A 19,619-nucleotide genomic window follows, 5' to 3' on the forward strand; every position below is an offset into this window, starting at 1 on the left:
TTAGCCAAATTCGCATTTTATATGCATGTACCTACATATGTTTGTAGGTTTCTACTATGCACTACATACCCTGTGCGACAATTTTTTGATTATAAAGAAGATAAGAAGAAGCTTGTCTAGGCGGTTCAACTTCATTTCGAGACATTCACACACATCTAGTACTTTCTAAATTCCATCATTTTTTACTTTCAATATCTTTTATATCTCATTTTGATGATCTAGTGCTACTGTTGCTCTTCGAATACTAGATACAGAAGGAGTTTCCATTAAGAAAAAGAGCATTTATTTGCTATAATAAATTAAAAAATAGTATTATATATTATAAAAAATAAGATACAGATATTGACTTGGATCCGTTGTATTACTTCCATACTTCATGGATTATTTCAACTAAATTTTCTAGAAAACAATTTATATTTTAACGTGGTTAAAGCATGTCGAGGTTTATATAAGATCTATCTGAGTTTTATTGGACTTTGATAGAGTGTGTACCTTTGCCATGTCCTCTATATTTAATACACAAATTGAATTCTCTCTGAATTGTTGAGTAATAGTACGTGAAAAACACCTCATAAGTGAAGTTTGATATATATAATTAGGCAATTTCATAGTATTAGAGAATTGTTGCTTTCATCATTGAATACCGAAAACAAGTCTTAGTCTTGAACAATAAAAATTCATGATAAAAAGTCACTAAGATGATCAATTGATAAGCAAAAAGAAATGAAATTGCGAAATATACAGTGGCAAGCAAAACTGTTCGGATGTTCGCCACTTTTGCATTTGAACAGCTCAAATATTATAAAATTTTCAGGATAAGATAAGATAAAATCTAATTCATTAACTGACACAAAAGAGAAATACAACAAAAACTAAAACAAACTCATTCAGTACAGTTTTGCTCGTAAAGACCAAATGGCTTAAAATTGTTTTTTTTTTTTTTTTAATATTTGGTCTAAAAGCATTTGCTTTTAATTAAATTATCTAGACGTCTAGACATATGTTCAACTGAATTTTCTAATATTTCGTTTGGTACGCTTCTCCATTCGACTTGTAATCTGCTCCATATCTCCTCCATATTGCTCGGCTCTTTTCGGTAATTGCACAGGCTCTTCTTTACAATAGCCCACAAATTCTAAATTTGACAATAAAATAGCATATTCATACAGTCTATCGCACATGATGTCCTTAAAACGCAACGTCAGTAGTATGGTCTACCATTCGATTGGAAACGATTAATTTTTGATTTCTTATTTATTTCATCCGACTAGAAAACTTTTTTCCAGTCTTTGCCGAACCCATTTTTTATGTTTCTAAATAAACTTTAAACGCGCCTTAATATTTTAATTAGCTAGCATCTGCACTGCATCGTTTTCTTACAGTCACAACAATGTTCAAAGCTAATTTTAACTGTCTAACAATTTTAGTGGTCGAAAAAATATTTTTTCCCCATCAAAATAACATTTGATCCAACTTCGAATCAAATTTTTTACATTTTGTTTGGAAACATTGGTTCCTATGTTTATTCAAGCGGAAATTAACTAAAAATTACAGCTAACCCACGCTAAATTGTTGTAGTTTTAAAATATCAAATCGTAAAAAGTATATAATCATTTATTTCTAGATTTTACGACATCAAATCAAATAAAAATCCTTCATATAGTGCAACTAGCAAAAATGTACTGAATGAGTTTGTTTTAGATTTGGTAGAACTATTTTTTAATTTTAGTTACCGAAAAATTGTGATTTAATTGTATTTAACATTAAATAAAGAACTAACACTCCAAATTTGGTAACGCTTGACACAACCGTTACAAAGTTAGAGCACTGGAAGTGCAGAAGTGACGAACATCCGAACGGTTTTGCTCGCTACTGTAAAGTTATAGCATAGATTTATGGATTTCGAAAATGCAAGCAAAACTAAAAGTGAACACTTTCTCATTAAATTACACTCAGAGGTAAACCAACACTTTCAGTTCAAAATAATTAAATAATCCAATATATTTAATAATTATACTAAAAGCACCAAATTTAAGCAGCTTTTTGCATATTGATCGATTGAAAATTAGAAGAAAAAAAACTAAATAATAATAACGGTAAACTATGGCAAACTAAACGCAAAACTCTCGCAGCCAAACAGTAGTGCTAACCACAATCTCGGCCGCATATTAATTTACTAATTGTGTGTAGCAACTGATTAGTTTGTGCTCACATCTGGGTACAAACACAATATTTGGGCAGCCGAAAAATCACAGCGCACTGGAATTGAAGTGGAAAATGTTGATTTGATTGGCATTTCATGCGTCAATTACTTTAAAATAGTGCATCAATCATGCAACGCATGGGCATAATATATGTATATATAAGGAGAAAGCATAAAAATATATTTCTACGCGCGATTGTGTGACCGCATGTCGAAATTTTCCACTCAATCACGCCGCAGTCGCTGCAACCGCGACAACAACATTGACATTGGCCAGCGGCGTACTATAATTCAGTGTGTAGTAGGCAGGCAATATGCGGAATTAAATATATTTATGCGTATATGTAGTAGTTGGTAGTCAGCGAAAATTATACATCAATAAATATTTTCGTAGGTTGCGTATACGCCATGTTGTACACATACACACAAACAGCTGGTGAAACGCGTCGCGCATATTTTTATGCAAATAACCAATAATCAAACGAATGATGAATGTGCGAATTGCAGATGAGTGAAATGGTAGTGAAAAATGTACGCAAAGGGTGACCACTGAGTATCGTGTTACATGCCACTGGCGCCTGTTGTTATGCAAAGCCAGGCAACACATGCATTTGTATGCACTTATGTACAGTTATTTGTGGCATGCAGCCAGTGCCAGTGCTGTGTAAAGCAGCAATGCTGCAAAAATAAACCAAAAAAAGAAATTTTGTCAACAAAAATTCACAACGAAATTGATACCTGCAACCACTCCGGTGGCGTGTGAGTATTGTTGCAAATGACAGCAATGAAATCAATGCGGTAACGCTACTTTGCGCGCACACATAACCAAATTCATAAGCGCACACACTCACATATATAAATACATATGTATAGACAAATTTTTGTGCGTTTATTTCACGGCATTCACGTGTGACATGTTGCATGTTGATGAGTGCCTTGGCATCGGTGGTGTTGTTATGTTGACAGATGAGTCGCTTGTGCAAATCGTGAAAACGTGCTTTTGCAGCAATTCGGCGTTTGAAGGCCGTAAAAGCTTTCCATTTCGATTGCATGCAATTTGCTTCAATATATATACATATGTATATATATAATGCATATATATGAGAGTGTAGCTGTGCACAATTTTCGGCATAATAACGAAAATATTTCAGCACAAAAAATTGTATATTTACATTCACTTAACAAGCTGGTGCTGAGCGTTGTGGTATATGGCAAATATTATAGTATTCATATGCATATAAAGGGTGTTTTTATGCGGTAAAGAATATTAAAAAAATCGAATATTTTATGCCATTTAGAATTTTGTACATATGGTCAAAGAGTGTGCAACTTACGGAGATGATCCTAATTTTATAATTTTTTCCAGCACAAATGCCAATATCACCATTCCACCAATAAACCTCTAAATATAAGGTTTAAACTGATCACTCGTAGTTGATTGAAAAAACAATATAACAAAGACAAATCGCTTGAGTTTTTTTTTTTTAAGATTAATTTTTCAACATCTCATTCCGATAAGGTAATGGGTACACGCTGTTGTGGAGGGCTTTTTAAAAGGGACGCTACAAAAGTAGACTAATAGGGACACAAACAACGCCATATTTTTTACAGCTCTATTGATATTTCTATGCAGTAAAGTTTGCCATTTCATCATGGAAAGATATACGATCCAACAACTAGTCGAAATAATTAAAATTTATAATCGAAATTTGGAGTCAATGGCCTCTACTTTGAGAGCGCTACGTCCAATAAGCATACTGCTCGCCATTGCATCCCGAAAAAAATTAGGTTTGGTGCGGTTTATTTATGGGCCGGCGGCGTCATTGAGCCGTACTTCTTCCGTGATGATCAAGACCGACACTTTACTGTGAATGGGAATCGCTACCGCTCAATGATAACCGAATATTTTTGGCGCGAATTGGATGATATGAACGAAATGATCCAGTCAATTGGCCGTATCGATCATGCGATTTTACACCGTTAGACTATTTCCAGTGGGACTGCGTCAAGTCTATGGTCTATGCCAACAAGCCAGCGACGATTTATGAACTTCGTACGAATATCGAACGTGAAATTGCAGTAGTAGCGGCCGATTTATGCTTGAATACCGTCAAAAATTGGGTTCAACGTCTGGATTACTACAAGCGTGCCCGTGGTGGCCATACAAAAGAAATCGAGTTCCATACATAATGGCATCGAATGTACTTTCGCTTACTTTTTTAGCGCTCTTATTGACTCTAAATCCTTTATATAGTCAGTAAACATTAGTCAGTAGCACTCATAATTGCCCATAATTTTGGCTATCCATAACTCTAATAAATGACCCTCTACATACATTCTCTCACTATCATACAATGCAGTATAAAATGATTCTTTTCAAAATTTAGTTATCAAAATATAATACACCTATCCATAGTTTTTATTTAAATTTACCAAAATGCATGCGCAATTTCCAGTATTCAATTGTTACGTAAAAAATTGGTTGTTGAAACAGTAGGATTTTAAAATGTTGAATATCAAACACACACAACAAGATCTCTTAATAATTAAAGGAATGAATTATTATTTATTATTAAACGTATCTTAGTTAAATTAAGAGTTGATCAGATTTCGGCTTTAGATTTTTGAAGATTTTTCCACTTATAGCATCTGCCATATAAGCTTCATTAAAGAATTTTATTACGTCATTGAAATAAATGGAATAGGTTGATTATATTCGTATTTTTTGATTAATCAATAACTATATCCTGTAATTTTAAATAATATTTTTATATTTTTACTTTCTTATGTAAAAAAAATGGTACAAAATTTAGTTTGGGTTCATTTGGATAATCCAAAGTCGAAGCAAGCGTCCACCTTTCGATGTCGAGTTCACTTTTTATGAGTATTTTACTTTAATTTACTTTCATTAAGATATGTGTACTTCACTCTCCACATTAAAACAACTTAATTTCAGTCAATAATTCAAAACTCTCCCACTTGATGAAAAATTGGCATTCAATTGAGTTTTAGCGGTGTACAAAAGCCGCGCTAATCCGCCACTAAACCGACACAAGCGGTGGCAGTTAAAGCTGGTGTAACCATTAATTCCACAAACAGACTAGAGGTAACCACTAGTGGGTGGGTGCCAGCAGTTTCTCAGACATTCTAAAACCCTACGGCAAGGTAGGGATAGCTAACTAACTGACCATCGCCTTCCGCTGCGTAGGGCGCGCCATTTTGCGCAACAGTTGCAAGCGTTGCGCTTTTTTCTTACGAAATGAAATAAAAAATATTCCAATATTCTCAAGATAAATGATGAACGGGGCAAAGGCGCTGCAGAGTTATTTAAGCAGCAGCAAGTGCCAGCAGGCAGCAATGTCTGAGTCTACGGCGAAGAAAAATTGCTGCAAAAACAAAAAAGTGAGAAAAATATCCGGCAAGCAGCGAAAGTGGTGTGAAAGAGCGTGGCGTATAAAAATTTCACTGGTAATGAATCAAAACAATTTTCATATTTTTCCTAATTAATCTTCTTGACGGTGTTTTCTGCTTTCAAGATACATTACACCGACTCATACTGAAATGTATGAGTAGTGCGCATATTTGGTAGTAGGGTTGCCATCAATAATAATACAAGTTATTATTTTAATGCATCTAAATCTACAAAGAATGATATTATGTTCAATATTCGAACTAAAAATTGTCTTTAAAAAGTTTTCCTGGATTACTTGAAAAACTATGCTTGGAACCCATTTTCTATACCCGAATCTCGGTTCTTCTTCTAAAAATTGAAATTAATTATTAAAGACTCAGTCATATCACAGTGTTTAGCAAAGCAACCCCACTATTTCGCATTTACGCTAACTCTCTCAGACTCTTTATCTTTCACTTTCTCTTTATTTTTAGGGAGCTAAGTGTGGGTAGTTTGATTACACTTTTAGAGGTTGTTCTTTATGTTGCATCTTTAACCTTTGACCTTTGATTTTTATTGAGATCGTTGATAGATAAATCATGGAAAATAATTTCGTAACAAAGTTTTTTTACTTTATTCCCGGGAAAGAAATTAAAAATAGGGTTTCCTGACAGAGAACGTTAGTACAGAGTGCTTCGTAGATAGCAAGGCTCCCATTTTCGACATCATGCTAAGATCTATGATCTGCTAAACCGACTAGATTTCTGATAACATAATCTCGGCTTTTGATTGTTTGTAGCAAAATTACTGTGAAGACCCAAAAATGGAAGGATCACAGCAATCGGTGGTATCTTGTTTCCGGAATATTGAATAATCTTTAATCGGTAAAATCTCCTAATTAGAAATAAAAACAAGAAAAAACGTTAACTTCGGCTATACCGAAGCTAATATACCCTTCACAGGTGCATTTCTTTTAGTAACTAGGTGTTTAAGCAAATCTAAAGACGTGAGAAAAAGTAAGTAAAAAAAAAGAAAACATTTTACTAATTCTTTTTAGCTGGGTTGTTTGCTAGAAACATTAAGGGTATATAGTTAGCCGATCTGACCAATTTCTTCGAAGAATACCACGTCAAATGCGAAAATTTTCCATACAAGTCATTGATTCCGATCGTTCGGTTTGTATGGCAGCTATATGCTATAGTGAACCGATCTGAACAATTTTTTCGGAGATTAAATTATTTCTATGAACAATAACTCACACCAAATTTCGTGAAGATATGTAGTAAAATGCGGAATTTTCCATACAAGCCCTTGATTCCGATCGTTCAGTTTGTATGGCAGCTATATGATATAGTGGTCCGATATCGGCAGTTCCGACAAATGAGCAGCTTCTTGAAGAGAAAATAACATCTGCAAAATTTCAAAACGAAATCTTAAAAACTGAAGGACTAGTTCGTATATATACAGACAGACAGACGGACATGGCTAAATCGATTCAGTTCAATATACTGATCATTTATATATATATACTTTATAGGGCCTCCGACGCTTCTTTCTGGGTGTTACAAACTTCGTGACAAACTTAATATACCCTGTCTGTTCAGGGGCCTTACTAAATGTATATCTCATTAATGAGGTGTTTTCAGGGTCACTGATTACGAATCCGGTCTCGGTTTTTCAAATTTGAAAATGGCGGATATTTAATGGTTCGTCATTTTGAATTTTTAAAGGTAACGTCATACTCGTAATCAGCGACCCCGTGAACCCCCGAGTAACGAGTTTCAAGCAAATCCGATGAGTTTTAAAAATTGGTGTCCGCCTAATTGGTTTTCTGGGTTATGTCAAAACCTCGATTTGATGGCGATTAATGGTCCTCGGATTCTGGTTCTGCGACCCCAAAAATAAATACTACATATAGTAAGACCCCCAGGTCATAACAAAAGATTTGTTTTGTGTGCCTGTGTTATTGAGATTTCAAATCAAATGGCAACCCGACACAGGAGTAACAAAAATTAGTAAATGGATCGCTAATTCTTCGCTTCGTAAATAACAGTACATTTCGCTGTCTTCACTTACATTCTTCTTTTTCTGCTGTTCCAAATTTTTTTGTGCAAGCGCTGCGGAAAAGTTAAGCAACGGACTGCTGACAGCAACGAAAGTCACTCCGTGTCTTTTGGTGGTTTGAGGGTTAGAACTCAAGAAAAAGTAAGCATTAATAAGTTGTTGTGCGCTAAATGAAAACGAAAAGCGGCGAAGGAAGGTGGCCGTCTTCCAAACACAAGTAGATTGTCCGGCGCTTAAATTAGCTTGAAAGGAAGCTGTTAGTTAAAAGTCAAAGTCAAAGCAAAGTGAACACGAGCGAGCCAAGTGATGAGGCAAAAATGAGCCGTGAGTAGAGTGGGCGACTAGAAGAAAGGCTTGTTGCTGTAAGCGCCAATGACGTCGGATATTTGGCAGCTAAGAAGCATTTCGCGGTAAATAAAAGGAAGTCAGTCGGCATGAATGAGCTACGGAATGACATCTGAGTGAATGCGTGCCTGAATGGGCGCTTAAGAGGAATGAATGATTTTCAGCGTCATCAGGTGTTGTTAGCTGAACAACAAACAAAAAAATAGAGAGAAATTCGACACTACAACAAAAATAAATGGCGCAAAGGTGAAAAGTAGCAGCAACAGTGAAATAAGGTGGAGAGAGAACAGCCGTCAAGAGTGTGAGGAAAGGGTGCTGACTTGAAATTCCATGGTATGCTGTAGACGAATGCCACCGGATGTCTACAACCCGAAACCCCCAACCACAAAATTAAGCACCTTTGTAGCACCAATTTTTTTCCTTTCAATTTTGCTGCGCGGAAATGAGTCGCTGCGGTAATGAAGATAACATTTCCTGTAGTCAGCAGCTTGTCGTCCCAATTGTAAATTCATTTCGATTGCGCAAAAGGGGTGAGTTATGACAGCTACGTCGACGTCACAAAAACAAAAAGCGTACAACAACGGCGTAAGCGTGTGCAAAAGGTAGTATGGTATGACAAAGTGTTGTTCGAAAAGTTGTTGATAAAGTAGCTTTGCGCTAATGAAAATGACGCAAAAGTGCCAAATGCGCTCATTTGGCAAAACAATCAGCTGATTAAAGTCTTTATATTCCCATTTGGACGTTTTTGGGTGGTTAGATCTATACATAAATGAAGTTTTTTTTTAATTTCTACTTGATTTGATTTATTCTTTCAAAAGAAGTTTCAAAAACTTTCTTTGTTTTGTGCTTATTTTGGAGAGTATGAGTGGTGGTATGAGATTTTTATGACAGCCGTTGGAATTATGACAAGAGATTTATGCCATTTTCATAATCTCAAAAAATAGCTCATATTATGTGATTCATAAGGGAGGAACTAACTTAAAACAGATAGGTTTTCTATTACCATTACCTCTAGTTCTTTGAATAAACATGCTATTCTAGCCTAATAATATATGCCTATTTAATGGACATTTTAAAGAAAATTATTCAAGAAGTGGATCTCGATCCGTCAGCCCAATCTTACAGGTGTGTGCCGCCACCAGATAGTGACTGATGAGAATTCCAACCATGCTTCTACAGTTCCTTCTATCGAACGACTGTTTTGAACCCCGGTATATTTTTCCAGCGTGTTATGATCTTCCTTTCCATGCTCCTATCTAGATCATCGTTTAGACAATGCATGGGTTGTATCTGTATGATGGTTGTACATCACTTTTGGCAATTCCGTCTACAATCTCGTTGGCCTCAATGCCTTTGTGGCCTGACACCCATTAGAAGTGTAGCCAGTTGTTTAGCTATGTAGTTTAGTTAGTGTAGTAGTTGAGGAATTTCATAAAAACTCCTTTCTCCAGACACTCATTTCAGTGAAATTTCTTCAGTTTATCTCAGATATTAATTCTATAGACGATTGAGTAAAAACGGGAAGCTTGTATATTATTCTTTTAATTTATTTCAGTCAGTTTAAGAAAATGGATAAACCAACAGACTTTTTATGCATAAAGCTGACTACAAAACTATAGCCGAGTTTAAAATCCCTGATATTATATTGGCAATGAATGAATTCTATATCTGAAATATATCAAGAGAATGAGGTTCAGCCACACTTTCTGTATGTTTGAAAATATTCGATAAATATCATCAATTATTTTTTGGATTATTTTCTGGTGTATTTCTTGGATAATTATATCTTAATGAAATTAGGAAAACATAATTATTATATTCCGAATATAAGCTCAAGAAACATTTATATTGATGCACAATTTCGCTTAACAACAGATATTGTCTTCCTCTTTGAGATTGATATCCTCTATATATATCACACCTTATAAAAAATTACAACTTTCTAAAGACGATTTTATTACTCATGCAAAAGATCTCATTCCAAAATATAGCTGGGTTTTTGCCTTTAAAATATCTAATCAGGTCTAAAATACCAGTCATTTATAATTTACCAATATTTTTTTCTCTCTAGCTCTTAGTGATTCTCGGGTAGTCTTGGTTATACCTCCGGAAACAATGGTGATGAGTTTTGAAGAAATTTCAGCAATATTCAGCAATATATTCATCCACTTAGTAATCTTAAATTTCTTAAACTCTCGTGAAAAGTTTTCTCATACAACACTCCGAAAATAGAAAAAAATCATTCTCCTTTCCATAGAATCTTCTTACTTCATTTTTTAACATCCTAATTATTTTTCCAATTATCTTATGTTTTTCCCTTACCAACTACATGTTCTTCCACTTCGGCTCGTCAAAATTCTTTAAGAAGCTAATTTTTAATACTTCTTACGCCGCAGCATTTCGCAAAAAGTGTCAGCGAAAAGTTTGCTACGCTGCGGCTCGTACATCTTCTTCCATTTACAAGTAGTGTTGGAGTAAAAGGAGTGGAAGTGATAAATGATTGTGAACCGTGTAAGGCTGGCCAATGGTGTCTAATAGAAATGTTGTAAGCGCGAGTTTAAAACATTTCTTTTTCTTTACTCTTTTTGGAAGATAGCAAATTTTAGAAAATTAATATCGAAAGCGAAATTGCGAATGTCAAGCTTGTAGGCGGTCGGTCATAATTGTAGCTGGGGTAAAATGTAATAGATTTCTGGTGTAATTACTATTTTGTCGAAGGGGAATAGGTATATGTTGAGGATATAAATGAAAAAGTGAAAAAGGAAAATTATTTCCAAAGCTGTTGCAGATGCCAAGGAAAAATACGAAAAATTCATCTGAAGCATTATACAAAGAAAGAAGGAAAAAATCACGGAACACGGACAGGTTCTTCACAAGTGCCACCATATAAGGATGTCACTCCAGCATTGCAATCTGTCAGTACTGAAAAATAATATCGATTCTTGAGTACAATCATTACTTTGAACCAAGGAGTCACAAGGATCAGAGGATCTCGTTAATCTTTTCTAAGATTTGTGTTTCTTTCACGCATTGACGATGTCGAATCTTTGTATAAGATATAGCAAAAAATAGTCATAGACATGTCATAGAGCATTCTGTTAAAGGTAGAAGAAATTAAAATGTCTTATATCCTATCTTATATATATATTATGTACAATCTGTTAAGGTTATGAAGATCAGTATAAGAAAAAATGTGCTGAAACTGGGTATTTCCACTTTGGATATCCGTAATTCACTGAATTCTTCGAAGATATCCATACTTTTTAAGAGTTTTATTTAACCGGTGACCCTTAGTTTATATTTTTTATGTTATAAACCCCTCGACCGATTTGAACCAAACTTGATTTGTGACTTCCTCAACACATTCTCTTCGCGCAGGAGAAATCCTTTCTTTAATTCTCATGATTTTTTCAATGTTAAGTATTCTGCTCATCTTCTCTCTCAAACATTTATTTAAATACTTACTTTACAACAAACTTTTAACAAACATCACACGACAGACGCAACTCCATCAGGATAAGTGCCAGTCAAGCGAGTTCCGAGTAAAGCGATGCCAATTTACTTTACAAGTGGATTTAGTTGATGAATTTTTTACGTGAAAGCGCCAATTTCGCTGGACATTTCCGCCAGCCGAGTCAAATTGAGAAAGTATGCTGCTTTACATTGCCAACTACACGACAACTTCGACACGGCGCTGCGCGTACAACTTCAATTTTCAATTGTCACTTGCTGCTGCAGTCGGACCTTCTGCTACCCCACACCCTACTGTCTTTCGTGCTTTTGTCTTTCTGCGTTCTTTCTTTGCGCTTTTTTTCCATCATTCAAAGCGCAGTTTAGCTTCACTTGACTTTGACTCTTGTCTCGGCTGACTGCGGCTGCTCGACTTTCATGTTAAACTACTACGGCTATAAGGATGAATGGGCGTCAGTCTAGTACTTTTTCCAATTTTTTCTGCTCGGACTACATATCTATTATAAATGTTTAAAGTTTTTGTAGTTGCTTTCGTTTTTTGTTTATTATGCTTTGGATTTTTAATTTGCGCGCCAACGCAGTATCCGCTGTCGCTGGCGGGGGTGAAGGCAGACGCATAGTTGGCGTTGCTTAAAGGGCGTGTACCAGCGCGCGTATAGTCATTTATCCTGCAATTAATCATGATTACGCGAGTTGTTTTTGCTGTTGTTTGTTTTTGACGCAGCTTTAGTTGTTTTTCTGCCACCTCTCCTACTGTTCACCGAAGCTGTTGCTTTCATTGCGCGTTTATTGTACTCACCGCCACCCACTCTACTCACTTTTTGCTGCTTTTGTTGTATTGTGCTATTTTTGTAGGTCTTCCTTTTTATTTATTTACTAATTTTTATTTTATTTCTCTTTGCTTTTGCATTTGTATTTGTCTCTGGCCCATCCGGTTTGCTCTATTTTTCAATGAAGTCAACGCCATCTCTATGGTTTTTAAATACACATTTATTTGCGCTATGCATTGCTATGGCAATGTTTATGTGTGTGTGCGTGTGTTGTGCCCGCGTTGGTGTTATTTATGTTCGTGGTTTCCTATTGACAGTCTCTCACCTTAAGGTTGTGTGGGTGTCTTTAAGCATTTGTGTGTTTTCAAATATTTTTTTTTGCTATTTTCTATTTGCACGTCGTTGTTTCATGCTGTGTTGTTGACTTTGTTGTTGTTGTTGTTGTCACGAATAAGCCATTGAGACATTAACGTATGTCAGGTGATTGGAAATCTAATTTTTTATGGTTTTATGGTTACTAATTACAATTATATTCGGATTCAAGATGTCAAGGAATTCAAACAAAAACCATATTTTTTTCAAGTTCTTTCATAATAAAAATTATATATTTATAATTATTTAGATTTAACATTGTTTTGTTATATATTATTTATTTTTGTAGTACAAAGAAGTCTAGAAAAGAATTTTTCTTATTAGAACTGTCTTTAATATTGTGAACCGCATATTATTGATTTTTGGATTTCTTTACTATATAATTTCTTCTGAAGCTAAAAATCTTGCTAGTTGCCCATTCTCATTTTCTCCGTGTATTTTCCAATTTCGGTACCCCAACACTGAAGTCCATTGGTCCTTACTTCTTTACTGATCCACATAGTATCGAAACCAATCTCTTCAGAAAATTTATGATTTATTTGTCGTTATAGGAAAATTGTCAGCCACAAAACGAAAATCAAGTATCACACCATAATATATGATGTTGTTTATAAATATAAATGCCACAGCTTAAATCAACACAGTTAATATTCTATTGGTCATAAGGTTATCTTATCACTTATCACTTAACTAAAAAAGTACGATAACAAACACCTTTTCTGGAAACTTATTGCACATCTCCAATAAATTTGTATTCCCTCTTTTTCCCGAATCTCTTTCTCCATATATTGGAATAAGAAAAAATTGGCGTAAGCCACTCTTTTTTTAATGTAGAACAATTTATAATTCCACAAGTTTATATTGATTTACAATGTTTAGCTCACTTGTTAGGCAAGATTAGATACCAGGAAATTGGTCGTCATATTGGCTTGAATTTGATCAAAACTTTAATCGATCCCATGTGATGGACTCAACAAAAAATTATTTTTTAATCACAAATTACTTTCTTAACATGTCGAGAATACAGTAGTAAAGTGATTTTTAGAAATTCGAAGTCGTTTTAAAGATACAGTAATTAGAAGAAGGAGCTGTCCGAGGCGCATTTTTCACAAAACAGTGTTTTTCAAAAACGGCTTGACCGAATGATTTGAAATTTGTTGGATGCACTCAGCACATAAAAACGCATGGAAAACTCTATTGTTAATCAAAAATTCCGAAAACTTCGATTTTTTTATAACAAAATTTTTTTTTTCAAATGTTTACAAAAACTCTTATATGCTCTTGATCTTAGTGCGTTTCATGTATTTAAGGGACGGGTCTGGGTTTCAGCGCAAAAAAAAAACACTTTTTTTGTGATTTTTTATCTGAAATATCGATTAAGCAATTTTATTCAAACCTTCTATACATTATTGAGCATAGTTTTGACTATGTTCTGTAAATTTTTCATGCAAAAATATTAAACCATTAGCCCGTGACAGAGCTTCCCCTAGGACGTCTTGAAAACAAAAAACAATTTGCGGTGTTCACTGTAACTCGGCCGAAAATTATCCGAAAATGAAAAACCTTAAAAATTTAGTTAAATTTTAAACAAATCTTCCCCCCAACATTCTCTGATTATTTGTTTTTTTATTTAAAAATTTTTGGCGGCCATCTAAAGTGTGAACCGTCATTTTCGACAAAAATTTCCGCCATTTTCAGGGTGGGAAACACCCTTAATGTTAAAAACGTAGGGGGGAGGTATTTTATATGAAGAAAATGTGTACCAAGTTTGAAATTAATCGGTCGAGCAGTTTTCAAATGGCAGTGAACAGGGACTTCGAAAAGTAGTTTTGAGAAAAACGCGTTTAAAGCCGTAGCTGTTAGAGTTAGAACGTTAAAGGCCCCGTGACTAATTAAACAATAACTTCAAGAATATTGCTTAGATCGGATTAAAATTTTGAGGGCATATTCTTGAAATGTTAGACAATAAGACAAAACAAAAAAAAAAAATCGATTTTTCGAAAGGGAAAACCCAGACCCCTCCCTTAAGCTTATAGATTAAAACGCCCCTACCATTTTTGTTTACAGTAAGCCAATCAGCCGAAATGTTGGAGGAAGTGCAAGCCTTTTTTTCGAGGAGGGGGTGTTCAGAACGCTGTAACTCATGTTCTACACAATATTTTTAGTTGAATTTTATTCATTTTTTACTATCGAAATACATATATGTTAATAAATTTAAAATATAATAAATAAATAAAAGTCACTATCTATTTACTGGTCTTAGAAAAAAAATTTAAAATCGCTAAAACACAGTCCGTCACATGGGATGACCATCTTAAATGTTTAAACCTAGAATAGCATACATTAATATTAGTATGTACCAAAAACTAAGCAATTCCGCAAACATATTTTTCAAGTCTAATATCAAAATTAGATAAATTTAATCTCAGTGGAAAATAAAATAGAAGTGTAGTATTTTCCTACTGGGATCATTGAAAAAAAATATATTTGATTGTGTGTTTTATTGGCATGAATAACATTAAAATGTGGCATCCAGACTCGCAAAGGGTAAATGACTTCGAGGAATGTCGCAATGACCGCAAAATCTAAGACAGAGGTGGCAATACGCAATGACATTCTAGTTAGATTGCATTTAAATGTGTTGATAATAATAGAAATTAAAATGATGGAAGCAATAACACAATTTTTGAATATTTTTAACTTGAGAAGCTAATACCAATTACAAAATAAAAGTTATTTAGAGGAACTAACATATATTTTTTCAGGCAAATATTATATAAGGCCATAATAGTTAACTTGTGTAATTTTGAAAATATAATTATTTTAAAGATTTATTATTTTCTTAAACTCTTTTTCCAACCTTCACTTTGATTATTTCACAAAAGCATGAAACATAATTCTACCTAGTAACCTCAACCCAAACATTTTAGTTTACTGAGCAATAAGCATTATGTGTATGTTCTTTTCGCCCACTCTCGCATGCTTAACAAGAAAACAATTAATCACAACGTGTCTTGCATATTTAATTGCTTAAACGTGACGACTTGTTTTTTGATCGCAATGACTTTTTCCGCATGCTTTTGCAAACACATATCTGGTACATTTGTATCTAAAGATGTATGATGTCAAAAATGCTTGTAAGTACCTCAAGTCTTGCAGAGCAATATGTTGAGATTTTGAGCCACATAGTGACAACAAAGTTATTAGTAGAATTAAATAAATACATAAATAAATGTAAAATAAATGATATTTCGTTTTTGGGGTTTCCACCCTCAATCAATTTGGGATAATTTTCTGGGAAACTGTGATTTTGGTATAAGCATAAGTCCACTGCATTTCTCGGCCTTTCAATTTAACTAGGGATGGAGAAAAATTCATTGACGAAGGTTTCTCTGTCAATAGGTTGAAGAATCTATAACTTTGTAGATCTGACTTCTCTTTGCAAATATCTTTTTAACTTTTAACTATCGAGTTTCTGTCTATTATATTAAAAATAATGTATTCTTAACTGAAGAAGACATTTTTAAAAAATTTTTAAAATGTCAAGGAAATTAATCGGTATTAACACTTCGCGTAGGGATTTTTCATTTCTCTAGTGTGAATGATTTCCTAAATTATTTTTTAGTAATGGCAAAGTGATGGCTAACTTAACTCTGTGCGAGAAAGTTTTGAATTTACAAAACACACTTTCTAAATAAAAATTATTTAACGAAAATTAATGTTGGATGATTAATATTACAGAAACTGAATTTAATTTGTTAAAATTTTATTTTAGTTTTATTTAAAAAAAAAAATTTATTAAAATATAATGTTTTAACAATATTTATTTTCTTGCAATAATTATTATGTCAGTTTAGTTCAGAAAAATAAAAACAAATAAGTTAATTTTTAAAAAAATTCACTGGTATTTTAAGGCTACTTTATTTATTATATTAGCAAATTTTGATTCAATTGAGATAGCTTTAAATTATTTTTTTTTAGTTTTTAAGTGCTTCAGGGGGTTATCCCATGTGACGGGCTGTTTTTTAGTCATAGTTTTTGATTTTTTCTACAACCAGTAAATAGTAAATAGATTGAGCCTTAAGTTTATTATCATTTATTAACATATATTTCGACAGTAAAATTATAAACTTTCAGCTAAATATATGGTGTAGAACATGAGTTACATCGTTCTGAACTACCCCACCTCGAAAAAATGTGCTCGCACTTAACTCACGATTCCGTCTGATTGGTTTATCGGAAACAAAAAATATTAGCGGCATTTTAATATGAACCTTAGATGCATGGATCGCACTACGATCAATTGATTATATCAAAAATTTGACTTTTGGTAGACATTTGAAAAAAGAATTGTGAATTTTATGTTTTTTGTTTTAGTTTTTTGTTAGAAAAAAAAATGGAAGTTTTTGGAATTTTTGATTAATAATAGAGAGTTTCATGCTTTTACATGTGCTGTGTGCATCCAATAAATTTCAAGTAAAGCCGTTTTTGAGATACGATGGAGGAATGTTTGATAAACACTGTTTTGAGAAAAATTGCTTCAGTTGTCAACTGAGCGCTTGGGACAGTTCCTTCTTCTAATTGCTGTATCTTTAAAACCACTTCGAATTTCTAAAAATCACTTTACTACTTTATTCTACACATGTTTAGACAGCAATGTACGATAAAAATTTTTTTTTTGAGTCCATCGCATTCGTTAATTAATACCTTTTAATAATTAAGATATCATTTCTTTATAGCATACCTCCAAACAATTTTTAAAATAATTTTAGAAATTGTATGTCCTATTTAAAATAGGTATTTTTGTAAGTCCTCAATTACTTTGATGCAAATTTTTATCTTTATGATGTTTTCTTCACAAAAATATTACTGAAAATATTTATTTCTAATATTTAGTAAAAACAATATATATTTTTTTTAGTTTTATTTGTGCTTTTAAATTTGATAAAATTTGTTTTAAATAAAATTTTTTTATTTATTTTTATTTTATTTTATCTTTTTTTAAATTTTCTAAAATTTCTTGTAATAAAACTAATTTTTATTTCACATACTTGAAGACATTAGACGTATTGTATTTTGAAATAAAAAATATGATTAATAGTAAAATTTTGTTGCAAGAATTTTTTTTTTTAATTCCTGATATTAATGAGGTTAACTGAATTAGTTTTGTATCTATTTGTATTTCCGATTTTATACTTTAAATGTTATGTTAGTTATAAAATTTTTGAAATTATATAAATAGCTTATGAGTTATATAATTTTTAAAAATTTTATTTTTTTTTTACTTTTTTGAATTAAATTATATTTTGTTTCCTTAGTATTTGTTAATATAGTTTTCTGTTTTAAATATTTTTGTATATATTTATTTAATTTTTTTTTAGTTTTTCTCATAAAATTTTATTGGATATATTAATTTTAAAATGAAAATTAATTACAGAAAGTAATGATTTGAATTTATTTTTAAATATTTTTAAAATTTTAAAATTTTTATTGCATTAGTTGTAATACTTTTTATTTAATTCCTTTTATTTTTAATTATGCTAGATTCGAAATTAAAATGATTCGAAAAAATTAAAAAAACAAATTGATTAAAGAAAATAAAATGATTCTCCTTTTGCTAAGAAAAAAAATATATCTAAATAAATTTTTTGTGACTTTCGAACAACTTTTCAAAAAACTAAAAATTTTTAGTAAAAAATATTATTTTTGAAATAGTTTAAGTTTCCTTACCTTTTCTGTAACCCGGTTTCCCATTTTTCAAGTATTATGCAATGAAGTCCACCAAGCATATGTTTATAAAAAATACTCGGGTTAACACAAAAAATCCATTTTTAACACAAAATTTATTAAGTTTTATAAAAATCGTACTTTTTGGCATATTTTATTTCTATTCACAATTGCAAACTTCAACAAAATTAGTTTTTAGTCAACATTTCGCTTCTATTTTGAGTTTTGAGTTTCTGAACTTGCTTGAACACTTTAAGTTAGTCGATACACATAGTTTGTTTGCGCGCTCTATGTTAATGGAGCTGCCATTATTTATTTATATTAACTGTATTGCCTGCTGGCAATAATTAAAACTATTTAGTTTTGCCTAAAGCCACAACTATTTCGAGTTGGAGCAACACTAAACTGCCGCTGAACGCGTCAACTAACCAACTGAGTCAAGCAATATTGCAGCGTTTGAAATGTGCACGGACCAGCCAGTCTGAAATGCCATGAATAGCAAGCAAGCAAGCAGCGCAACAGGCGGCTAAAACCGCGGGAGGAGCTGCTGTCGGCGCCGACAAGAGGAGCCACAAACGACGAGCAACAGGCAACGCACACCAACAGCAACAACAACAGGTTGACCTGCTGGTAGAAGCAAGGAGCAACAGGCAGCAAGCGCAACAGTTATGCAGCCATTGTGATGAATGGAGCCGAAGTGCCAGCGCAGTGGAGAAGTGGAGTGGTGACAGCTCTGGTGGTGGTGGTGGCGGAGGGAGTCATCGCTGTTGAGCGAGAAGCATGCAGAAACAAAACAGGCAATAAAAGTCCATAAAAAGCAATAAAAACAAAACAAGAAACAGCCAAAGGCGAAGTGAGAAAAATGAGAATAGAAAACGAAGTGAAATCTGACAAAATTAGGGGAAAACAAGAACAATAAAATGCAAAAGTTGGAGAACTACAAATAAAAAAAGGTAAAATAATAAAAGAGATTTTGCGAGCGAAAACCAACCGACGACACCACCTAACAATGACGTTGCAACAACAACACCAAAATGTGGATAACAACGAACAAGCCGAGTGTAAGTACTGTTAGCCGACATTGTAAAACAACCGAACGGTTTGCACGAATCCTACAGCGAAGCTGACTTCTCAGCAAACGAATGTAAGCAAACATTTTCCCGCCTGCAGTCAGCCCTCGAGCGCCTAAAAGCCTGCAATCAAATTATTTGTGTTGCAACAACGGTACTGCGCTGCTGCTGACCAAGCGGCATGTAGGTGTGCGACAGACCAAGCA

Source organism: Zeugodacus cucurbitae, chromosome 5, assembly GCF_028554725.1.
Source record: "Zeugodacus cucurbitae isolate PBARC_wt_2022May chromosome 5, idZeuCucr1.2, whole genome shotgun sequence".
Lineage (NCBI taxonomy): Eukaryota > Metazoa > Arthropoda > Insecta > Diptera > Tephritidae > Zeugodacus > Zeugodacus cucurbitae.